Below are 20,531 nucleotides of genomic sequence, written 5' to 3' on the forward strand. Positions count from 1 at the left end.
GTTGATTGCAACTAATTATGCATGCAAATTGCTACTTCAAGCATGCAGACAGCTTGCAACATTTTAAAAATTTTGCCCCAGTAGTCAGTTGAGGTATTTGTGTTACTATTTTGCTTTTGCCTTAAATGACTTCATTTCCCAATTAGCTTTCAATTAATGGCGGGTCTATGAACAATGGTGGGTCTATGATGCCCACAGTTTAGGTGATTCAAATGAGCAAACCAGCACTTTCAGGAAAATCACCCTTCTTATTGCTTATACCAGACCATTTGATTTTTGAGTCATTGAGATGAGCGTTTACACAAAGGTGTCCTGGAAGAGTCATCCAACTCAAAATATGGTGGATGGAACAACACATCACAACTCGTACTGTTAGACATACAGTCTCAGCCTCACCCCAGACTTAATTCATCAGAGTCTGCAGTTTAGCAAGAGCTGCAGGTGCCTCCTATCACATTCGAGTTTGAGAAGCACATAGCTGGCCTTTCTAGTATAATTATCTTTGGCACTGTTCTCCTAAAATACTACTCAGAAAGACTTACTAGGAAAATACAATCTTAGAGACTTTGTGTGAGTGTGAAGACATTGTAGTCCCTCTCCACTCTCCCCCCAGTACCTTAGTGTTGCAAAATGAAAAGTTACATAAATTAAGAACATATCTGTGTTGGAATCTCTGGTAATGAATTAGAAGCATACAGTTTTTGAAAATCAAATGGCAGTAACCTAAAAAGGGAACAGCGCTTTATCTTGAATAATAAGTTTTGTGCAGACATATGAAAGTCCTTCCTTAAAAACTTGGTTATTCTTGACCTTCTACTTAGATTTGAAAATCCACAATTTCCACTCTGCTGGGATTTTTGATACCTTCTGTGACAATGCAAGCAAAACCGCCAAGTCTGTGTCTGTGCAATGACAGCCTAATAAATCTTCAATGATTTGGCATAAGTATGGGCTAAATTATATGACTCAATATTTTTAGGAACTAACAGAACCTATTACTCTTTTTTAAAAACATGTTTGGGTTTTTTAATTGATTTCAGAGAGAGAGGAAGGGAGAGGGAGAGATAGAAACCTCAACGATGAGAGTCATTCGCCGGCTGCCTCCTGCACGCCCCCTACTGGGGATCAAGCCCTCAACCCGGGCATGTGCCCCGAATGGAATCAAACTGTGACCTTCTGATTCACAGGTCGATGCTCAACCACTGAGCAACACCAGCCACACAGAACTTACTACTTTTAAAGAATTTCTTGAAAGCACATATACATAGATGAATAAATTATTTACTTTAAAAGGCTATCTAGTAGCAGTTCTCACCTTAAATGTGCATGAAATCACCTGGGGAATGTTGTGGGAATGCAGATTATGACTCAGCAGGACAAGGTCTGGGCTTGAGTCTCTGCATTTCTAACTAGCACACTTCTAGGGGAAGCGAGTGCTTCTGGTCCTCAGGTTTCATAAACTTGCTTTATCACCATCAGTGGTTCTCAAATATTAAGCACTTGGGGAACTTTTAAAAATCTTTAATGCCCAGACTGTACTCCAGACAAATTAAATCCAAATCTCTGCAGGTGAGATCTAGGCATCAGTAGTTTTTAAACCTCCCCAGGTGATTACTATGTGTAGCCAAGATTGGGGAACAGCGCTGCACATCAGCGATTCTCCTCGTGTGGTCCCCAGACCAGCATCTGCAGCTTCACTGGGAGCCAGGTGAAAATGCTGTCAGGCCCACCCCAGGCTTACTGAGTCCATATCCGCACTCTAAGATCTCCAGGTGATCTGTGCACACATTTAAAGATTGAGACACACAGCTCTAGGGTATCCCCATGAGGTGGAGAGGTGGCACTAAACCTGAGGCTAACTCCTGCATCCCTTGACTCTTTATGCATCTACACACATTCTGAGAGGTTTACAAACCTTTATGGATAAAGCTCCGGTGCACAAGAGGGACATACAGACATCCCGAGCTCTATTTTAATATTTCGGTGTTTAGCAGCACTGCCTGATAGAACTTTCTGCAATGATAGAAATGGTCTCTATCTGTGCTTTTCAATATACAGCCACCAGCCACAAGTGGCTGTTGCATACATGAACCATGGCTATTGTCACAGAAACCTTTCATTTTATTTCATTTTAAGGGATTTAAATTTAAGCAGCACCATGTGGCTATTGGTTCCCCTATTGGACAGAGCAGCTCCAGTCGCCGTCCTTCCTGTTGCTCAGCCCTTACTCAAGTCTCCAGGTTGCACATGGTGCCTCCCACTCAGTTTCTGTGTATTAATCCCCAGTGAACACACCAGGACGAAAAACATCTGCCTCGCCACCTCCTTTACATGGTAACATTATGTTTATTATTTTGAATGAGGGGGGTTCAACTTGAATTAAATACCACCAAAAGTTGTCAGAGCCTTTTTCATAGCATTCATAATTATGTAGCTTTAATTTTACAGCCTTCTCAGACATCAGCACACAGGGAGGTATGTTTGGAACTGTCTTGAGAAAAAGAGACAAAAGACTACAAATGAATTCTGGGTAGAAGATGCATGAAGACACCCCCTTCCCCAGCATCGTACTGATGTGTAATGGAAAGTTGAATAAGTTAAGTGTGTATCTATGTTGAAAATAAATATGAAAACTTGAAGATTCTGCTCGAAGTGGAAGATGAGATGCAAAACAAAGGAAGGGCCAAAGATTAAGATGCCAGAAGATAGTGAATAAAATTCAAAATAAAAATGTACTCAACAGTTACCATGAATGTAAGTATCTCATCTATGGAATGGATGGGATGAGGGGGATGGGATGGGATGGGATGGGATGAGGGGGATGGGATGGGATGGGATTGGGATGGGATTGGGATGGGATGGGATGGGATGGGATAGGATGGATGGGATGGATGGGATGGATGGGATGGGATGGGATGGATGGGATGGATGGGATGGATGGGATGGATGGGATGGATGGGATGGGGTGGATGGGATGGGATGGGGTGGATGGATGGGATGGGATGGGATGGGATGGGATGGGATGGGATGGGATGGGATGGGATGGGATGGGATGGGATGGGATGGGATGGGGTGGATGGAGGGGAGGGGAGGGGAGGGGAGGGGAGGGGAGGGGAGGGGATAGATGGGATGGGAAGGGATGGGATGAAATGGGATGGATGGGATAGGAAGGGATAGAAGGGATGAAAGAGGAGGGGATGGAATGAAACAAAAATACTCATGATTTACAGATAGGCACCAGCCCCCTGGAGTCTCCCCTTCTCCAGGGTGTAGCCAGCAGCAGCCATGAGTACAGTAGCACTGCCACCAGCTATTAAGTGCATTCCGTACGTTATCCTCTGCAATACTCCCAACAAACCTGTGAGGTGCCAATGACCAGGAAAGAGTTTATTCAGGGAACATTATTTTAACTGACCATCTCAGAATAAAAATAAGGAAATTCCTGCTTGAGAGGGAAGAGGGCAGTGTTAAAGTGGAACCCCCCTTCTTTGATTGGAAGGGGCGTGCGCCATGTCTAAGCTGAATTAACCACAACCTGTCTTATGGAAGGAGGCTACCACAGGCAAATGTTCCCGCAGGGTCAGTGCCTTGCCCAGCTGCTGCTGACTGCTACTGTGCGATACAAGGCTGTGCCCACAAATAAACATGTAGCTAAGGGAAACAGCCTCAGTTCTGAGGATGGTCACTTCATAGCAGCTGAAACCAATAAATAGACTGCCTTTGTTGTCCTCAGGAAAGAAACTCCAAGGGACTTCAGGCAATACAATTTCAGGGCTGTGAGCTCAGAGGCCATTCAGTGCTCGTCCTGACTCCCAGGCATCTTAAGATCCCCCTCACCCATGCTCGCCTGTTCTTCAGAAAGTAAGGGCAAGTTTCTTCATAATCCACATCAGGGGGCAGGGTGACCAGGAAAAAAGAAGAAAATATTTACTCCCCTCAGGATGGACTGAAAAGACTGAACCCAGTTCTATGTTTACACAGGCTTGCTGCTCTCATGCCTAACAACTCAGTTTATTAATTAAGCCACAAGCCCTAACTGTTGTTCTAGGCAATGTTTGGAGGATTTCCCCCACCCTTCACTTGCTCACATATCCCCATGTTTCTTAGCTAAAGTTATAGGTGTAGTTTATGGACACAGGCTTCCCGTGGATTCTGAACTTTACCTTCTGAGTCACCTGAAAGTATTCCAGGACACACTGCAGTTTCACAAGCAGTCCCATTCTGCCCCGGCAACATTAGACCAGCTCTGCCTAGTGAGAGGGCCCTTTGGCTTCCTGCATCTTGTTCAGAATGCCAGATTTGCTGAGCTGGTTGTAGATCGGTGCCAAAATATCACCTTGATTATGAATAAAGTCTAGGTTGGAGGAGGTAGCTTGTATCTGTAGGCAACTGGTCTTCCTGTTTTTGAACATCTGGATCAGCCACACATCCACTCAGTCACAGCCTCATGGGGCTGTTGCAAGCTTTGCCTGCACTCGCCCTACAGGTAGCTAGCTCCCATAAGATAAAAAAGCAAGAGGCTGGTAAGCTCTCAGTTCATTTTCTCCAAATTCACTAGGCAGGTAAGACACCTCTTCTGGGCAGAGAGAGTAAAAGAGCAGAAAAGACACCAGACATTAGGTTACTTTAACTCACTACATATGGAAAGAAACATCAGAAGTGGGGGGAAAAGTGTTAATCCCCTCAAATGAATTCTTCTTCAATATCAGGAGATCCCACGTCCCTTGTCCCAATCCCCCAGGCAACGAGGGGGAGTTCTGAGAGCCCACCCTGGATAGCTCCATCTCCTGCCTCTTGTATCTGCTCATTGGTCCTGTGTGGCCACCAGGCCACCGTCAGCTCTGCCAGCCACACTCCCCTGAATTGCAGATCTAACTCACTGAGTCAGACACAGTTGGTCAGAATTAACATCCCTCGTACAAAGCTGTCAAGAATTAGACTCCCGACCTGGCTCTCGTGAGCATCTTACCTGTACGGCCGGAGCCAACCTGAAATTTTACGGAGCTGTAGGCTTGCAGAGGGGGAGAGCTTCAGCGAGTGCCTTTTATCTTACAAGTGCCTAATAAATATTGCATTTTCATAATTTGGCTTTTTAAACAAGAAATTACCTTTCATCCCCTCGTATAGTATATTTTCGGAGACTCACGCAATGCAGTATCTCGCACGTGGCAGGAACTAAATAAATGTTTGAGGATGAATATTAAACACCTGTTATGTGAAGGCTTAGAAATGACTTTGCATCTCATCTTGGAAAGTAAAACAAGAATAGGCTATTTGGGCCAATTCTAAAAGCAGCCATCTTTCTGCAGGATTATGCAGAATTACAGGATGAGGGGGGCGAGCAGAGAAAAGAAATGTTACATGCCCCGGTCTGTCCATTCTGGGCAAATAGGACCTTCTCTCTGAGATATGAGAAACCGTAGCTCTGCTATCTAGCTGTAGCCACCTTGGTCTGCTGGTTACATTGTTTTGATTTGCTTTTCTGGAAAAGGATTTTTGCTAGCAAAAAAAAATGTACAGACTTTAACAGTATATAGTATGGCTTTGTGCCATGCAGCATTTGAAGACTCAGTTATTATTATTTTTTAATTTTTAATATGTCTTTATTGATTTCAAAGCGAGGAAAGGAGGGAGAGAGAGAGAGAAACATCGATGAGAGTCACTGACCAGCTGCCTCCTTCATGCCCCCTGCTGGGGATCGAACCCGCAACCCAGGCAAGTGCCCTGACCAGGAATCGAACCGTGAGGCCCTGGGTACTAGGTCGATGCTCAACTGCTGAGCCACACTGGCCAGGCTGAAGACTCAGTTTTTAAAATTGCTTATCTGTGGCTGACTTTATTGTTAATTCCCGTTTCAACGCTGTTTCCCTTAATTCAGGACACAATTTGTTGTGTACATTTTCACATACCATTTTGTGTGTGTGGTGTGTATATATCTGACTTGGGGCAAATAGGGAAAAAGCACAGCTTTTTAATTTGTTTATAACAGACCTTCTGCCTGTTCCATTTTGTGCCTTTAATCAATTAAAAAAGCCAATGGCATTTTTAGTGTTTTGTTTTTTTAAAAAAAAAAAAGAATAGGCTATTTGGAAACTAGGCTTTCACCATGGGTTATGGTGATCACACTTGTAAAAGTTTCACTGAACTGTTGTAGAAGGTAAATACCAAGTTTGCACAGGTGCATTTTCTGAGTCTGTCGCCCTTTTTTATGCCTTGAGGAGCCTGGAATTCCTTTCAGCTCGAAGACACCGAGTTCACAGTAGGGCTATTTGTCTGGCCAGTGAAGGGCACACTGAACGGACTCAGTAACCAAGTGAGGGTGGGAAACTCTGTAATTCGTAATGAAATGCTTTCGTTTTCATCTGTCAAATAGCACATCTCTTCGCCTATTTCTAGAAAAGGCCATTGGTCTCCTGGCCACTGCGTCCTTTCCATTTTGGATCCAGGATATAAGCGACACGTACGACCGCAGCGATAATTAGGCAAGACGTCCTGGAAAGCCAGGAACCCCCGGGAAAGTATGAAGCCCGCGGGCAACCCCCCAGGGGCGGCCCGACTGAGCTCCGGGGGGGGGGGGGGGGGGGGAGGGGCGCGGGGGGCGTCCCGTGGGTGCCGCGCCTCCGCGGGCAGCGCGCCGCTCCGGAGTTGAGGCCGCCCCGACACCCCGACGCCCCGACGCTGCCCCGACGCTGCCCCGCCGCCCCGACGCTGCCCCCGCTGCCCCAACACCGCCCCGACGCCGCCCCGACGCTGCCCCCGCTGCCCCAACACCGCCCCGACGCTGCCCCGACGCCGCCCCGACGCCGCCCCGCTGCCGCCCCGACGCCGCCCCGACGCCGCCCCGACGCCCCCCCGACGCCGCCCCGACGCCGCCCCGCTGCCCCGACGCCGCCCCGACGCTGCCCCGCTGCCTGCCCCCGACGCTGTCCCGCTGCCTGCCCCCGACGCTGCCCCGCTGCCTGCCCCCGACGCTGTCCCGCTGCCCCGACGCCGCCCCGCTGCCCCGACGCCCCGACGCCGCCGACGCCGCCCCGCCGCGCCCCCCGCCGCCGCCCCGCCGCCGCCCCGCTGCGCCCCCGTCGCTGCCCCCGCCGCCCCGCCGCGCCCCGGGCCCGCGTGGGCTCGCTCCTGGTCTCCCTCCCTCCCGTCTCCAGCGGCCCCTCCCCCCACGCGCATCTTCAGCCCCAGAACCCGCCAAGCTCCCGCCTCCGGGCCGCGTTCCTACCAGTCCCGGCGCTAGGCAGGGGCGCGGGCACCGACCCCCGCGCTGGCCCCGCCGCCGGCACCCTCTCAGGCAGGAGGGTTCAGGGTCCCGAGGGCCGAGGCCCAGGCGGCGTGACTACGGCCACGGCCTTGGTCGTGAGGGAGTCGGCGGCTTGAGCCCGTCCTGCGGGGTCAGATTCCCGGCTGCCGGGCGACAAGCGGCCGCGGAGCCGGAGCCCGAGGCAGAGCCCGTCACGTCCAGGACTCGCGCCGTGGGCCTGGCGCCCCGCCCCGCCCCGCGGCACCCCGGCCGAGGCTCACCCACGGGCCGGGAGCTGGGCCTCCCCGAGGCCGCCTGCGCTTCTCCACAGCCCGGTGTCCGGGTTCCAAGAGCAAAGGGCCCAACGGGAGACTTCAGAAGTGAAGACATTGCCGGGACTTGGTCGCAGGGTGTCGTCCTGCCGTGTTCTGTCGGCTGAGGCCCACCCGGGTTCCAGGGGCGGCGACAGCCAAGGAAACGCCGCTGCAGCCGTCGGCGGAAGACCGAACTGCCGCCCCGACTCTTCCGTGCGCCCCGTCGGCGCGGACGGCTCCTGCGTCTTCCCGCCGAGCCCGGGCTGCTCCTCTGCAGCCGGGCCGCAGTTCCGATGGCCCGCTGGACTTTTTAGAAATCCAGATTCGCAAGGCTCCCTGCTAACACCAAGCCTTAGGTTATCCTTGGCTGTCGACATTGCGAGCAACATTCCTTCCAGCCCCGCACGCAGCAGCTCGCGCAGACGGGCTCCTCTCGCTCCAGTCTCTTCGCATTGGTCACGCCTACCGGCTCTTCTTCGCCACAGTTTCTTCACTCACACAAAAGCACTGAGCCCTGAGCACCTGCTCTGTCACTGGCCTTGTATTGTTTCCTGTTAGTTATTAGTGATGGAGATACAAGAGGATACTCACGCACGCACGCTCGCTCACAAATATGGAAAAACGCACGCACGCCCTGCCTGTGCTCGCAAGCGGTTCACAGGCTGACGCAGAAGGAAGAGTCGTCATCAAAAAGTTACCACTGTCTCAAGCATCAGACTCCAAGGGGACCCAGGGTGCTGAGGCTGCAAAGGAAAGGAGCACTGCCCTAGGTCCGAGCGCGGGAGGGGACGAGAACTCTGACACGCGTTTAACGGCGCAGGAAGTTTCATTCCATCGGCGCTCACACAGGACAAACGGAAACCACGCCCAGACTGGACAGAACCCCATTTAGCTCAGGACGGCTTGCGGTGGGTCGGCCGGCCAGCAGACAGTCTCTGAAGCACTGAATGATGCCCAAAGCTAAACCTCTGGTCAAATACATTTCTCTATAATTTTTTTGAATGTGTCCAACCTATAGAAGGTTAATCTAATTGAGATTAACCAGTTTTGCTGAGCATTGTATGTTTGAAATCACCTATATAATTTTATTAACCAATGTCACCCCAATAAATTCAATAAATGTTTTTAAAAAGAAATAAGCCAGACATGAAAGGACAAATATATAATTTCATTTATATGAGGTACCTAAATAGGCAAATTCATAAAGACAGGAAGTAGAAAGGTGGTTCCCAGAGGCTGAGGAGAGGCAGGAATGGGGGTTAGTGCTCTATGGGGACAGAGTTGCCGTTAGGGAAGGTGAAAAGTTGTAGAAATGGCTACTGATGCCGTCTTATAACACTGTGAGTGTTCTTCATGCCAGTGAAACGCTAAATTTTACGTTATATATATTTTACTACAATAAAACATGTATAAAGCAAAAAAAAAAAAAAAAGTCAATGTAGACTGATTTTTAAAATCCTTTCCGGGAATTGGAGAGAGCCTTTTAAACGATAGGGAAAGAAAACACCCGTGCGCCAGTGTTTTGGCAGCTTGCTCCCACACTTATTCCTCATGTGTCTGTTGAGGAATCTACATTTCTGGGTTCCTTTGCCCACTTGTCTCTGGTTAGTTGAAGTCCCTGAAGGCACTGGTAGAAAACAGGAGGGTGCACGGAGGGGAGAAACCCCTCTCTTGGCTGCAGCTGTGACCTACAGCAGCTGATCCCCTCCTGCCAGATGTGTCCAGCTGTCCTGCTGAGCAGCAGCACCCCCTGTGGTTCCCGCCCCCACAGTGTAGCCCCAGATTCTGGGGTTAGGCACCATCCCCTCCTCCCAGTGGACTTCCAGCGCCAGGGATGGGACCAGCCCCTGCTCCTGCTAATCTCTGGTGGCCTCATGCTCTGGCTGCCGTCCTAGGGTGACCGATCTATCACAGCCCCTTCCATTTGGAATAGTAGAGTGCTGCCTGTGACTGCACCCTGAATGACACACCTAACTAAATGGTTTTTAAAATTACTTTCAACTGTGGCAAAGTACATATAAGTTGAAATTTATCATCTTAACCACATTTAAATGTATGATTCAATGGCATTAAGTACCTTCACATTGTTGTGTAACTGCTACCACCATCGATCTCCAGACTTCCTCATTTGTAAAACTAAAACTCTGTACCCACAAAACTACTGCTTATCTCCCCTAACCCAAGCCCGTGGCAACTACCATTCTACTTTCTGTCTATAAATTTGATTATTCTAGGTACCTCATGCAAGTGGAATCGTGCATTATTTGTTGTTGTTGTTTTGTAACTGGTTAATTTCGCTTAATGTCCTCAAGGTGCATCCATGTTGTAGCATATGCCAAATTTTCTTCCACTTAAAGAATAAATAATATTCCATCATATGAATATACTGGATTTTGCTTATCTATTCATCTGCGGATGGACCCTTAGCTATTGTGAATAACATTGCTAGGAACATGGGTACACAAACATCTCTTTAAGTCCCTGATGTTGATTCTTTGTGGCATGTACCAGAAGTGGAATTGCTGGATCACACAGTAATTTTATTCTAAATTTTTGGAAGACCCACCAGATTACTCTTCAATGTGGCTGCACTGTTTTACCTTCCACCAGGGTTCTAACTGCTCCACATCCGTGTCAACACCTGCTATTTTCTGTCTTATTGATGGTGGCCATCCTAATGGATATGAGGTGATAGCTCATGTGGACTTTAGTTCATTTTAATACCAGAGCAGTTGACTTTGAGTGGTAAAAATCATTAACCTAACCTTGTCTGCTAGTCATAAGCAGGGTTTCTGGCACTAAGCTTACTGCTTCATGGTTCTATGACAAGTTTAAGGGCCTTAGCAGTGCCCAACAATAGAGCCCAATGAGGGTTTCAGAGTGAGACAGCTTTTACTCAAATCTTACCTCAGCCACTCTATCACCTTGGCCACCTCAGCCCAATTCTTTCTCTAATCTCAGTTTTTTCATCATTACATTGTGAGTAATATCCCCTGCCTTGTGCAGATAGAATTCTATTTCCCCTACATATTTACTTATATTTCAGAATTCTTAGTTTTAAATATTTGATGCTTCCTAGCTTGCTAGCTTGTTTACATAGTTAAAACTTCCTATGCTTTTGTTGACACAGTATCAATAAAAAGAACCAAAAAGCTGCACATGCTGCTTTCCCTGGTGGCTGAGCTTCACAGAGGTGGTTCATTAACAGTACAAGTTCCTGAAGTCTGACAGCATGACTTCAAGTCCTAACTCCAGCATCAGTAAGTGTGTGACTTTGGAAAGTTATCTAAATTATTGAATTTCTCTAAACCTCAATTTTCCCATCTGTAAAACAGGTATAATAACAGTTCCTACACCTTTGTTGTGGAGATTACATGGTAAAATTACCTTAAACACTTACTTATGACATTTATAAATATGCATTATATATTATTAGAGTCCATTTTAATTTAAAATGCTAAAGGATCCACTCTTAAAAAGATCCCTTGAAATCTTTTCATCTCATAGGATTCTAGTCTGGGTATATACGGACACACTGAAAAAGCATACTTGTTCCTCAATGTGCAGCCACTGCCTGCCTTTCCCAAACTCCACAGTCATCGTAACCGTATCAAGTTAGGTAACCTGCCGGTGGGGGAAGGGCAAGCTCTAGGGACCTGGTCTTCTTTCTGTATGCTTGAATGGTGGAACTCCATGGGGACCAGCTTTTTGTGTATTACAGGAAGTCAGAAGTCTAGATTTTGATTTAAAAAACCCAAACAGGGCCACCTACGGTCTTCTTTGAAGGGCATAATGAGCCTGTGTATGAGGAACTTGAGTCTAATGAGCCTGTGTACAATGAGTCTGACTCACTGACTTCTCTAAGGGAAAATAAAGCATAACATTTACCTCATTGACTCATCCATTCATTTCACCAACCCTTCCTGAGGACCTGTGCAAGGCCCTAAGAAATACAGAAATTCGAGACACAGATCTAGCCCTCCGAGGAGAGCAGAAGCCTGACTGCACAAGGTTATTGTGGAAACCCGTGGGGAATCTAACTCAGTCGGATGGATCTGGGAGGAGGCAATGGCAGGGCTGAATCTGGATGGACGAGGCGACATCGACAGGAAGACTAAAAGCGAGGGAGTGTGCTGTTGAAGCTAGAGAGAGCAACAAGTACAGAGGAACAAAGGACAAGAGTAACATGGCACAACGCGGGGAAAGGTGTGTGAAGGGGAAATGAGAGGTCGATGCAAAGGTTGGCTGGATCCAGATCGGGAAGGAGTCCAGGTGGCAGACCATGCGTACTATGGAGGAACCATGGTGGTATTTCAAGTTGGAAAGAAGAAGAGATAGGAGATTTCTATGACAGCACTGTGGAGAATGAGATTAGAGAGCAAGGAAACCAACGAGTTCACCGTATCCTCAGCCAACGCAAGGAATAAGCGACTGAGTCAGCCGCCACAGAACAGGACAGAAAACACTGGATTTTAAATCAGAATGCGAAAGCCTCACCAACAGGACTGGGTGAGCCACTGGATGCCCCTACTGCTTCTAAATTAAGAGTTCCAAGAACACTGAGCAAACTAGAAATATCCTCTGACCACGTGTGAGAAACCAAACGATGTTTCAAACGATGGTGCAATGTAGTTGTCAGATTTCAACCAAAGGTGACCTATTTTCTATCCACTGTACATTGGAAAATCAGAGGCCAACAAATTCTGTGAAATTATTGTTGAGGATACAAAAAGAAAGAAACCCATAGCTTCAACATGCTGCAAATGTTTGCTTCTATGTTTACAGAGCTCCTCATTCTGGACGTTCCCTTGAGTCTTTGTCATGAAATTAAGGATGTACTTCTCTGTGTCAAACATCCAGCATCCACAGACTATATTTCACATTGTCTTTAAGCAACACTTCACTTAAGCATGTCCAGCTAATGAGAATCTATTGGTTCTATTTTTAAGGATATCCAAATGAATATGCTCCCTAACCTCCTTGATTGACCTACTCCAGTTCTAAAGCCCTTCCCATGATGAACACCCTCCTCACGTACTACTTTAACTCTCATGTGTCAGGTGAGGCTCTTTCCTCTCATACTATTTGGAGTGCGTTGAAGAATAGCTGAGATTTGCATTTGACTAGATCTTTTGAATGGAATTGAGTTCTCCCTCAGAGATCAATGCAAGGTGAGCTACACTAAATATAATTTGCTGAAAATCACACTTCCTAGGTTCCATAGCTAATCACTCACCATTATGAATAAATGGATTTGGTTTGCAGTGAGAGTAAAAACAACCCTCAACACCAATTTCAGAACTAAGCTTACCTTCAACATTTTCTTGGCTCAAAGTTTGTATATATATTTAGAACAAGGCACTCATTTTGGAGCATATGGCTGAAAGACACTATTACAGGACGTTATCATCAGGTTTTCTAGTAATTTCCAATGCCTCAGAAGGTCTTAGTAAGCTGGATGACTAGCTCTTTTATGCCAAGTATTGGCCACATTTTGAGAAGATACTGTCAGGCTGGGCCGTGGGTGTTAGATGACTAGAATCGAGAGTTGGTATCTAGTGAAACTAAAATGGGATTAGGAGCAAAAGAAAGGGTCAATTCAATAGTGCAACCAGAAAGGAAGTGTAAGCTGCTTCAGTGAAGATGTTTTGGGCCATAAGTAACAAAACAACAACTGAAACTATTTGAACAACAAAGGGATTTTCATTTATTGGTCTGTGGCAATAAAATGTTTAGAAATAATATAGTTTCTGGCACAGATTGAACTGGGCTTTGACTTTATTCCACTACTATTTCCTTAGATCTTTCTTTGTTGTATCGTCTTTGTCCACACTTATTAGACTAAATTATGCCACATACCCTCCCATGAATTAATCACCATGGCCAACAAAATATGATAACCTGATTGATGTAAACCAACTCAGTCCTGTTCCTGGATCGGGGTGGGAGGGGGAGTCAACCCCACCAAACCGCATGCCTTCCACAACAGGAGAGGAGTAGGAGAGATGCTAGAGAGTCACAGTGCCCACTGAGTCGGTGGTTAATGAGAGCAGCATGGTGAAGGCAGACAAGAGGGAAGCAAGGGCACTAGAAAGTAAAATAGTCATGGCACCAGCATCAGACTCAACTCATTAGGCTGGAGAGGACACTGGAGCAAAGCTAGCCTCAAACGGTAGGTTGATTATATTCTCCCTGCTATAGTGGGTACCTAAGAATAGTTCAGGGAGGACTGAAGCCAAGACCTGTACTTATGACAGTCACTTTCTGATTTTTATTATTAAGCAAAGAACAATGATGGTTATAATGCCAGATAGCTCATGGCAGTAAATCACCACTCTAGAATGAGAAAAGAGAGGCATTCATTCTTTCAAGCAACTAATGGGCTATTTAAGAAACTGTCTGCTCTTAAGGACAAAGTAGAGCTCTGAAGCACTAAGCATCTCATTAAATAAAACAGCTTGTTTCCTAAGAACTGCACTAGTACAGCGACAGGATGTTCTAGGACTGACCAATTCCTTTGATAGGAACAAGAAGTGTACAAGCCAATAATGAATAGAGAAGAGGGAAAGGTCACAGCCTCCGGGAAAGTGCATTTTACAACTTACCAAGATTTGAGTACTAATACCCATTGTTTTGTCTTTGTTTATATCAAGAAAGTCTAAGGACAAATCAATTAGTAAATTTATCTTACACATTACTTGGTAAGTAGTAGATACTTAACAAATGTTCACTGAATTAACATATTCATTGAGCGCCTCGTAAGTGCTGTGCCAGGCACTGCCGGTCGTTTAGCAGACCCTGTACATAATCCTGGTGCCCATTCCCAGGCAGTGGGTGGCTTCTCATTACCAGCATCTGAGACTCTGCTTGAGGGAGATGCTTACTTCCTACAGGGGTAGGTAGGCTGGAGGCGCTAGGCAGTTACTGTCCCTGGGAGGAGCTCCCAACTTTGCCTCCCAGGTCGGGGAGCTCTGAGGCATGTTCCAGGCTGTCTCAGAGAGGGCTTGAGTAGGACTGAGCCCCACTTGCCTGTATCGCTAACCTGCTCATTAATACACCCTGCACTGACATCCTTCCATTCCTTTTCTCACTTTTCCATTCTCCTGCTAATGCTTCCTGGGATCACCTCTTAAGAAAACCCTTTTGCTTATAACCTTGTCTCATGATCAGCTTCTGGGGGAGCACAGCCTAGGACAGTAGCCCTCCTAACATCCACCCTCCCTTTCTCCCTGGCTACGGGAACCCTAAGACTTTGGGGAGAGGCAGGAAGCCAAGCCCCAGGAGATGGATTATTATTGGGATATGCCAAACATGACAATCCCATTTTCAGCTTTTCCAGTCAATTATGCAGCTACAAGGTGGTGGCATTATCACTTTAGCCAATGAGATGCAGCAAAAAGCCGATGGAAATTTTCTGGAGAAGCTGTTCTCCTAATAAAAAGTTATAGACGCTACTGCCATCTTCCTACCTTGAGTGTGATCATAGTGCCACTTGACATTTACTGCAGCAAAAACATCTGTAGGAAAGATTTTGTTGGCCCCAACATCATTCACCCACTGAACCAACAAGAGCAATGGCCCATCTCTAAGACCTCTTGTCATGGGAGAATATAGGGCCCTGTTTTTTTAACTGCTTCCAATTTTCTGAAGCCCAAAGCAATCCTAAACCAATACAAATAGTTAGCAGTATGTTAAGGCTTAAAAAAGATCAAGAAGGAACAACCCATGACTGTTTCACTGGGGAGTGAAACTAAGTTGTAAGATAATTAGGACCATTTTTATTGACTCTAATAGACATGATGTAATAGTTCGTTCAAGCAGAGGTTAGTTGGCCCAAATTTAAGTAATGTAGGTTGTTTGAGGCTAGAGAATCCTTCAGGTCCCTTCTAATCTCAGGTTTCCATCACTCTCTTACTGGAGGGAAGGAAAAAGTCATAGTAGTATTCCCAGGAGGTTCAGGGGAGAAGAGACGAAAGAAATGAGCCTTGAAAGGTGGATAGGATATGAGTAAAGTGAAATAATTGGGGCAAAGGAGTGGAAATATATACTGCAGAAATACTGCTTACAACTTGGAAGTCTCATAACTGAAAGCCCTGCATTTGCACCATGCCTGCCACCCCATCCCACCCAAAAAAAAAAAAAAAATGAAGGGGGAAATGCAGGCGCAGATGATGAATTTCAATGCAGATGTGGATGTGGACACATTAGCCAGTTCAGAAGAGCATGTTTCAGCTGAAATATCTGCTATGACTGCATCCAGATGATCTTGCTTTCAGCCCTCTTAGGAATCTCAAAATCAGCTCAATGGATAATGACAAAAGTGCTAACTTCTGTTACACCACTCTCTGAAGATGAGACTGGATGTCATCAGGTGTGGCATTAAATGCCAAGTTGAAAAGGAAGTGGGAGACACCGATATGAAGGAATTCAATGATACCAGACCCCTGAGAGAAGCCTGTTGTCATTGCTTGACATTTACAGCATCTGTAATTCATTAGCCATTCCTTAGCAGAACCCTGTGAACTAGATTTTTTTTAGATGAAGAAACATAAAGAGGGTCAATGGATAAGCTCAATGTAGCTAAAATATCTTTTCCAGGAGTAATATAAACACACGTTACCGTGACTCTGAAAGCTAGAGTTCTACAGTGGGAGGAAATACATGGTCCTTGCTCATTCTAACAAGGATCATTGACTGTGTATTACAATGACAATAAAAACTTCTGGTATCTTAATTTTACAAAGCGTTGCCTGGCCGGTGTGGCTCAATTGGTTGGAGCATTGTTCCATACACCAAAGGGCTGTGGGTTCAATTCCTGGCCAGGCCACATACCTACGTTGTAGGTTCAGTCCCTGGTTGGGGGATAAGAGGCAATTGGGCAATGCTTCTCTTTCACATCGATGTTTCTCTCTCCCTTCCTCTCTCTAAAGTCAATGAACATGTCCTCTGGTGAGGAGTAAAAAATAATAGTAAAAATAAATAAAATTTAAAAATAAGTAAGTTTTACAAAGTGTTATCACAGACCTACCTCATTCAAACTTCATAAAAAAAATTTAAAAAACCCAAAACTCCAGGATGTGGATAAGTCAAAAGTTAAACCCCTGTTTTACAGAGGAGGAAATGAAGGTTCATAGAAGTTAAGCTTTCAAGGTCACTGAGCTGGTAGGGGACTAGAATTCAAGCCTTCTAATGAAAGCTCCCACTTTCTGATTGTCACTCCATGCTGCCATTTAGCTTTCAGCTCCACAAAACCAACGTGGTGGCCAAGTTAGCCTCGGGGTGTCCAAGATACAGGCCAAAACAGAGAAATATAGTTTGTTGGAATCTCTACAGATAAAACAATTGATTCACTTACTCATTGAACAATTATTATTAAATGCCGCCCATGCACCAGGAACTGTGCTCTGTGCTGTGCATCCTTTGAGAAGGAAATGTCCTCGCCCTCAAGGGCTTTCTGACTCCTCTCAAAGGCCCTAAGCATCCCTGAATTACTCTCCTCATACCTGAGGCAGAACACCTTTTCCAGAGACACACTTTCAGCTGGCCCTGGTACTGAGGGCAAGGCCGCTCTGGTTTGCTGACTAAATCATCAAAAACAAGGTGGTGTATAGAAGTGAGCCAAAGAGAATGGTGAGAGAGGTCTAGGGGCCAGGAGGAAAGGAGACATGTCAGAGGCACTACAACACCGCTGGCCCGCGGCGCCTTTGGGCCTGTTTCTCACCGCTGTCGCCCCGCTGGCTTTTATCCCTGCCATTTAAGTTTAGTTAGAAGCCTTTAATCAAACAACCGAAAAGTTAACTGAAAGACAGATATTTACTCGTTTATAGAAATAGACATTCATTCAATATTATTCATGAGCATAAACTATGTTCCCTGTTATAAACAATTAAACAATAGGAAGAGTCGACATAGGCTATAGTGCAGCCATTACGCTGTGTTGTTTTTAAGACTACTGAATGATGTGAGGGAGAGATTCTCAAGCAATGTTAAGTGGGAAACCATATGTTATGGTGTGTGCTAGTATTCCAATGAGAAAATTTTTATAAAATGGTCACACACAGAAAAATGACTAGCAGGGGATACACCAGGACCCAAGTAGGGGTTATGGATGACTTTTATTTTCTCCTTCCTATGTTATTTAGTGATTATATAATTAGTGATTCTGTAGTATTAATTTTAAATTGCTTATTGTGCTTCAGACATTCATTTATATGAGCATTTTTGTTTATTTGCTGAAGTGTGTGTACTCTGTCTTATTGCATAAGACATCTACAATTAAAATTACTGGCCAAAATCTCTCTTTTTAAAAATATTATGTTAACTCACTTATTAAAGAACTAAAGAGAAAAATTCTAAATCCTTGTTAATCAAGTCTCAAGTGAGATGAGGGAGCTCTGTTTTGAGGTCACAGCTGGTCCCCTGTTGCTACTCTCAGTAATGCAACAAAAGGGACCAGGACAGTTCTGGTCTTGGAGTGGTCAACCACGGTGCTCAGAGCCTCAGCCTCAGGGAGGGAGCACCAATGTCTTCTATTCGTCTCTCCCTTCCCCCCCCCCCCAACCCACCTTACATGCTACATTGAGTGAACCAAGCCAGTCTCAAGGTTCTAGAGCATTGGACCACTGAGGATGCTCACCTTTTATTGGGGTCATGCTTGAGTGTGGCTTGGCACACTGCATTTTTAAGGAATAAAGGATGGTGAAAAACTTCTGGCCAGTCTCTCTCTCTCATTCTTGCTCTATCCTGGTGTCCTAAAATTCCACCTAACTTCACCAAAAAGAATTCCTTAGGATTTCCTAAGTTTGATGTCCACTGATAATAAAATGGTGGCCATGACAGAGCAGCTGGATGTGCAGCAGGCAGACATTGTGGAAGGACAGCCTAGTTCTACAAACTGGAAAACTGCCAGTGGGTGGCTCCCACATTGGTTCCTTGGAAACCCTGACATGTAGATGGTGCCCAGGAACGTGGAAAAGGAGCAGAAAACTCAAGTGATCAAGCAGAGAAGTTTAACGTTAGTCAAAGCCCCGGCCTCCCCTCTTTGTCCACTGATGCGCAACGTAAGTGTGGGGAAGCTGTGTGAAAGTTTTAAGGGCTCAGAACTATTTCCCAGGTAGTAAGTAGCCTGATTCCTATACATTTTATTGACCTGGAATATAATCACCTATAGGTTTTAGCTCCCCAGCAATAAGAGTCTCCTCTAATTGCAGAGTCTCTGCACAATGCCAGCTTAGGTTCTCACTTGGGCATCTTGGAATGACACACATTTGGCTCAACTGGCTAAATCATGTGCATCTTCTTACCAGCAGGTTCCAATCATGGCAACCTAATCAATCTTCTGGCCATCTACCTTAAGCCCCAAAATGACCCAGATAATCTGATTGGCTAGCAGTGCAGCCCAGTCACAATTTACATCAGACCATCTGGTGACTCTGTCTCCTCCAAGGGTAGCCCAGAAGGACCATCTGTTTCGATGCTCCGTATGTCCTGCCGAAGAGACAAAGGTTGAGGCTGACCACACACCAGCAAGTGTGCCTTTGCCTGAACCAAAGAAATCCTGAAATGCGCCGTAATTGAACTGCTCACATCCTGCAGCGCTTGCTTTGCATTCTCAGTGAAGACAACCCAATATTCAGAATGCAAATTAAACTTTATGGGGGCCATAACCTTGGCCATTTATTTCAGCAGATTCGGTAATTGCCTGATGCTGCTAATAAAGCCAAGACTACTTTGGCTTTTTTTTTTTAACTTTTGCAGATAGAGCTGCCATGTTGATTAAGCAATCTCGGTGTTTCTTTGGACTGTTTCTTAGACTAATGTATTATTTAAGGTCTTTTGCATAGTAGTCTCAGCTAGAGATGGACAGTAAAACTGAAGATAAAATATATTAGCATGTTCAAATTCAAGTAGTACTTGAAAAAGGAGTAGAGTTAACATTGTGAGGGAAAATAGGTTTGCACCAAAATAAATGGAGAGTTAGAAAGAAAAAAAAAGGCTACAAGTTATAGTAGTTGGTTCTTTGAATAATTTGAACCATAAAGGCATCTATGGTTTGACCTAACTTGGAAGAAATTCACCCACCATTAAGATTATCATCAAAGAAGAATTAAGGAAGCCAGGGATACTGTTGATTTACGTGCCACCTGTGTGTTAATTAGAAAAAGGTCCCCACTTTTCTGGGCAGATAAAGTTGGTTTTGACTAGGTATATTCCATTGTGATCTGCTGTGGGGAAGCCACCACCAAAGAAAATGTCCCAGGACAGCAAACCACCCCCTATATTTTAATGATGTGGTGATACGAGGAGGTGGATGTCAAAGACTAATTTGGAAATGAAAGTAGACAGCATTTCTGGAATGTCCAGGGGGTGGGGAATGTCCTTGGGGGGCTTCCCCAAGGAAGATAACAGGCAGAAACTTGGGGGGAGTTAAAGGAAGAGTTGGGAGATTTGAATAAAAACTGAACTCCAAGCATGTGTTTGGAGACAGCCTGGGTTATAGGAGACCCGATGCTCCTCCTGTCTCAGTGGACTGCCTGTATAAATACATCAGAGTTGGGTTCATTGTCTTTTGCCTCCACTACGCAGTGCCACGGCCATGAGAACTGTATCTTAATCCAGGTCATTGTAGAGCTTGCTCCTTTGGCTGTGCTTATGGGCTGAACTGGGAAAACAGCAATCTCAAATGTGCTTCCTACCGGATACTTGTGAGGTGGGGAAAAGCAGTGGTGTATGGGACAGGTACGGGGAACAAGAAGTAGAACTGTCACAGCCAAGATCAGAGCCCCCAACCAACCCTAAGATGCATGAGTGAGCCTAGCAGAGGTCAAACAACCCATATATGTGTACATTATATGAATACATGATGTAGCCACTGAGTTTGGAGGTAATTTGTTACACAGCAATAGCTAACTGATACACAGGACCTAGGCAGAGCCTGGAGCCTCAGCATTCAAGTTTATGGACCTCTTCACATT

Source organism: Miniopterus natalensis, chromosome 15 (assembly GCF_054644295.1).
Source record: "Miniopterus natalensis isolate mMinNat1 chromosome 15, mMinNat1.hap1, whole genome shotgun sequence".
NCBI lineage: Eukaryota > Metazoa > Chordata > Mammalia > Chiroptera > Miniopteridae > Miniopterus > Miniopterus natalensis.